Raw genomic sequence first — 5,431 nt, forward strand, 5'->3', positions numbered from 1 at the left:
CAACTCATGCGTTTCAGGTAAAGTCTACTTCACTTAGTGGGGTTTCCAAATTGAGTCCTTCCGTTGTGACTTATGAGGCATGCTATACACCTCACAAAGAAAACATCTGAGATCCAGATAGCCTAAAGCACGAAGCCCAGATCACCAATGGCAGAAAAGTTTCGTTAAAAAAAAAAAAGATCAGCAACATAGGTGGATTCTGCTATTGAAGGCCATAGGAAGAAATATGTGTTTCCCCCAAGGGTGGACAACCTGCTGTAGTTTACCCACCAACAGAAGTAAAATCCCCTCAGAGTTACACTTCCTCCCCTCCACTCATCACGGATTTACATTCCATTCCATTTCAATTTACTGGTCACCATCGTAGGAGTGTTTATTAAAGTAGGGTAACTTCGGAACAAAGCTGTACTGCAGAAACAATTTGGTCCTCTCCCACTCCCCCCGACAAAAACCTGGCTCCCGCATGACTGTGTCCAGGAGGGATGTACCCAAACAAGTCTACGAGGGAGACTGACTCTCTGACTGAGGGCGAAACTGCTCACATTCCTGGTTAATGGTCAAAAGGAATTCAGTGGAAGCTTAACCCGCATGGGGACTTTGCAAAGGGATTTTGGGCTTTCACTGCTATCCATAGCCTTCTGCAATCCTAGTGCTCAGAATTTACGCTCCAATACAGTACATCACCCTGCAAGAATAGTGATCTCTGAGTAGAAGCTGAGATAGACACGCAGGCTGAACAGGTGTGGGGAGGAGCGTGGGAGGAGACCTACACTATTTATAGATTTGACAGAGGATATATGTATATGTTTACTTACTTTTCTGCAAGTATATCCATGAATGTGAGGGAGCATACAGGAAGCTAAGTTATAAATACTTCAGAGACATAACCAAACTCCTTGCAGGAAGGAGTTGCTAGGCCTGGAGGATAATAAGTATAGTCTTGAAGATACAAAAAAAGGTACCTTGGCATCGCACAGTACAGACAAAGCTCAGAGGGTTAGGGAAGAAGTGGGGCAGGGGGTGGGGAATGGAAACAGGGAGGAAGTAGGATAAGTGATGGTGCACTGAGAGGATTGCAATGGATGCATTGAAACAGAGTATGTTTTAATGGTTTAACAATAGTCTGAGCTACAAACTTTCACCTAATTCATAATAAGAAACCCTAAAAAAGGATTGTACATTGTACATTCTCACCAGAAATTATGAGAATTCCAGTTGCTCCACATCCTCACTAACATTTGGTATTATTGGAACTTTAGTATTGTAGTAGCTATGATGGATATATGGTGATAGCTCATTGAAGTTAGGGTTTTCATGTCTTTCATGAGTAAAAATGCTGCCACTCTTTGATATGCTTACTGGCCAGTTAAAGAGCCTCTTTTGAGAAGTGCTCATTCAAACTCTTTTTCCCATTAAAGTTTTTGATTAGTTTGTTTCCTATTGATTTATAGGAGTTATTTATATATTCTGGACATAAGTTTCTTATTGGATATATGTATTGAAAATATCTTCTCCCGGTGAGCCCACCCTTCAATCCTTTAATGGTTTCTTTTGATGAATATAACTTTCAATTTTAACAAAGTCCCATTTGTCAATATTTTTTCAGATAGTTAGAATTTTTTTCATCCTGTTTAAGACACACTCCTTCACTCAAAGGTCACAAAGCATTACTCGATATTTTCTTCTAGAAGCTTTACTACGATTGGTCCAGGGCCCTCTGGTAGTCAGGATGTGACTCATGACCACGCAACCCTGTCACCCCAAAGTCCCACCAAGAATCCACGCAGGCGATTCCCTCAGGGACAGACCAGCCCTCTGGGACTGGCTAGGGTTGTGGTCGTAACCCAGTTTCCCAGGCAGTCTTCCTGAGGGCAAGTGCATTCATATGAATGGGTAATGGGCAGAAGGGATCCAATGAAAGCTTCATCCACATGGGGGCTCGAAATGGATGTTGGCATTTCATGAAACTTGCTCAGCACTTAAGCTATGATACACCACTAACTGTAAGGTCTGGGGATCAAACTCACCAGCCAGCTCACAGAGGAAAAATGAGGCTATCTGCCCCCTTAAAGATCTTTCATTTAAAATTTTTATTGTGAACTGGGTGAAGGCTTACAGAGCAGATCACAGTTTTACAACCAAAAAATTATACACATTCTGATTCAATGAATCATTGCAAGCCCGTCAATGTATCATTACTGATCTCACTTCCTTCCCGATTCCCGTTTCCATGCCTCTTTCTCTTCTATCCTGCTTTACCACTGTCTTCTGGAAAATGCTGCCCTTTAGATCCTAAGTGAGTGATTTCTCTAACGCTGAGGCAGCTCAGGTCCAGATATGAAGGGCAAGATGCATAGTCTTGGAGCTCCCAACAGTCTTATCTGATCAGTAAGCCCGATCTCTTATAATTTTGAGTTCTGTTCTACATTTTCTCCCACCTTATACAGGGCACTTCTAATGTGATTCTTTTCCAGAGCAGTTGGTAGTGGTACTAGGCACCATCTAGTTAGTCTCAGGGTTGTGGAAACTGATATTTACATGGTCCATTAGTTTATTGGACTAGTTATTTCCATGCCTTCCAATTTTCATCAGGGAGAGGCCAATATTTGCACCTTAGTGGCTGCTCATGAGCATTTACGACCCCAGTAACTACTCACCACGTAGGCTGTATAACACTGCCTTTGTGAATGGCGTCAATTGACCATGAGGCCCCAAGAAGACTAACTTCCTGATCCTCTAGACCCAGGGATTTCTTCCCTCAAGGTCTTTGTTACGTCACAGACATTTTCATAACTTTGTTCCATGTATACACTGCCACATTCATAGATATTTGGAGCAAGAGTAAATGGGCATATACAAATATCCTCTGTCAAACCTATATACATTCACGGCTATACTCCCACTCTCCCACCTACTCAGCCTGTGTATCTATCTAAATATCTACTTATCAATTCCCACTGTCCTGTAAAGATTTACAGCCTCAGAAACTCTAAATAGTGTTGCTATGGACCAGAATAGACTTGAAGGAAGTGGGTTCATTTGTGGCTATCACCGTTTTACAAACATTAATGCATAAAAGAGAGACATCATAAAAACGGGACCAGATAGGATATATATGCTTAGAGAAATATAAAGCACTACTTATGAAGAATTCCTGGGAAAATGTTGAAATTGAATCTAAATAGATCTCTAGATTTAATGATCAATGTATAGGCACCTAGGCATAGAGATATATGATAAGTGACATTACAGGCAAAAACTCAAGCTTTGGGAAACACTCAAGATAAAAAACCTTGTTAAAAAAAAAAGGCTGTTTCATCAACAAATAAACTTGCTGGAAAAAAGATGGAGAAGAACTGAGAAGGAATCTGTAATGCCTTAATGGTCTTCATTTTATCTCTAGGTTCTTATACCCCATTGCAACAGCTACAAAAGATTCACAGACAAAATTCATAATTTGTTATTCTTCAAGGGTTTATTAAGGAAGTCAACAAGTTGTAGCGCCAATGAAAAATGCTCAGGGTTGAGTTGCTCATCGGGACATGTTGAAAAGTTCTTTCTGGTTTGTTACTAAGTGCTCAAAGGGACCTACACCTCTACTTCACACCTCAACCCAAAGGCCTTCAGCTCAAGCTCCCTGGGTCAGAAAGGGAAGCTCCCTGAATTAAGTGCCCAGAGGCATCCAATGCCAGGAAGCCTCAGTCCAAAGGCACTCAGATGCACATTTGTGGGTCAGCAAGCCCAACTTCCCCTCTTACGTGTTCAGAGGCAAGACAGCCTTCTGCACAAAAGCGCTCAGCTTTACTCACTCCCTGAGCTAGATTGTACTGTCACTCTGTTCCACGTTCTGGCTCCTGCTTCTGCTGCAGCTCCTCTGATGTAGCAGTCATCTGGACCCAGGAGGTACACTGCACAGGGATCTCGGGTCCACTCCTGGCTGTTCCTGATAATGAGATCCCTCCTCCTACTTAGCAGAGGGCTCATTTTATATACAGCAGGATGGTACTCCAGGGAATCCTATTCATAATTACTCACAGGTGAATCCTATCAGTATCTTCTCCCACCTTCTCAAACACATGCAGGGATGGATCGTTTGGTGGGAGTTAAGCACTTTGGATGGAAAAGTAATATTAAATATTTCACTCCCCTGCAGAATCTTCAGATTTAAAAAAATTCAGGAATATCAACCAAATGAAACCTAGGAGAAGAATCAGAAATGCGATCGGCTATTTGATCATATTATGGGTCAGTTCCAACTCACAGTGATCCTACCGACAACAAAAAGGAACTTGCCCAGGCCGACTCCATCCTCACAATTGGACTTAGTTTGGGCCCATTGTTGAAACCACTGTGTCAATCCTTCTGGTTGAGGGACTTTCCCTTCTCCCCTGTCCTTCGACTTTACCAAACACGTTCATTTCCGGTTCCTGGTCTCTCCTGACAACATGGCCACAGACTGGCCATCCTTGCTTCTAAAGCACATTCTGGACGTACTTCTTTCAAAATGGACTTTTTTGTTTTGCTTTGTTCTTTTGGCAGTTCATGGTACATCCAATGTTCTTCATCGGCACACTAATTCAAATGCATCGATTCTTCCACAGTTCTTCTTATTCAATGTCCAACTTTCACATGCATATCAGGTGATTGAAAATACTTTGACTTGAGTCAAGATCACCTTAGACTTCAAAGTAACATCTTTGCTTTTCAAAACTTAAAGGAGGTTTTGTGCAGGAGATTTACATAAAACAACACATAATTTGATCTCTTGATTGTTGCTTCCATGAGCATTGAGTGTGGTTCCAAGCAAGACGAAATCCATCAGAATTTCAATCATGTCTCCATTTATGATGATTGGTCCAGTCGTGAGTCTTTTGATTTCTTTATATTGAATTGTAATTCATATTGAAGGCTGCAAACCTTGATCTTCATCAGCAGGTGCTCCAAGTCTCCTCATTTTCAGCAAGCAAAGTTGAATCATCTGCATTTTTCAGGTTGTTAATAAGCTTTCCCCCAATCCTGGTACTATATTGTTCCTGACGTAATCCAGCTTGTCTGATTATTTGTTCAGCACACAGATTGGATAAGTATTGTGAGAAGATGCAACCCTGATACACATATTTCTTGATTTTAATCCTTGCAGTATTCTCTTGTTCTGTACATGGATAGAGCAAGAGGCTCTTGCGTGGTTTAAAATCAGGAAAGATGTGCATCAGGGTTGTATCCTCTCAGTAAAGTTATTCAAACTTAATGCGAAACAAATAATCAGAGAAGCTGTATTCTTTTTAAAAAAATCATTTTATTAGGGGCTCATACAACTCTTATCACAATCCATACACACATCAATTGTGCAAAGCTCATTTGTACATTCATTGCCCTCATCATTCTCAAAACATTTTCTCTCCACTTAAACCCCCGACATTAGGTCCTCATT

The sequence above is a fragment of the Echinops telfairi genome, unplaced genomic scaffold (genome assembly GCF_000313985.2).
Source record: "Echinops telfairi isolate 266 unplaced genomic scaffold, ASM31398v2 ScPeMD7_7457;HRSCAF=8495, whole genome shotgun sequence".
Classification (NCBI taxonomy): domain Eukaryota; kingdom Metazoa; phylum Chordata; class Mammalia; order Afrosoricida; family Tenrecidae; genus Echinops; species Echinops telfairi.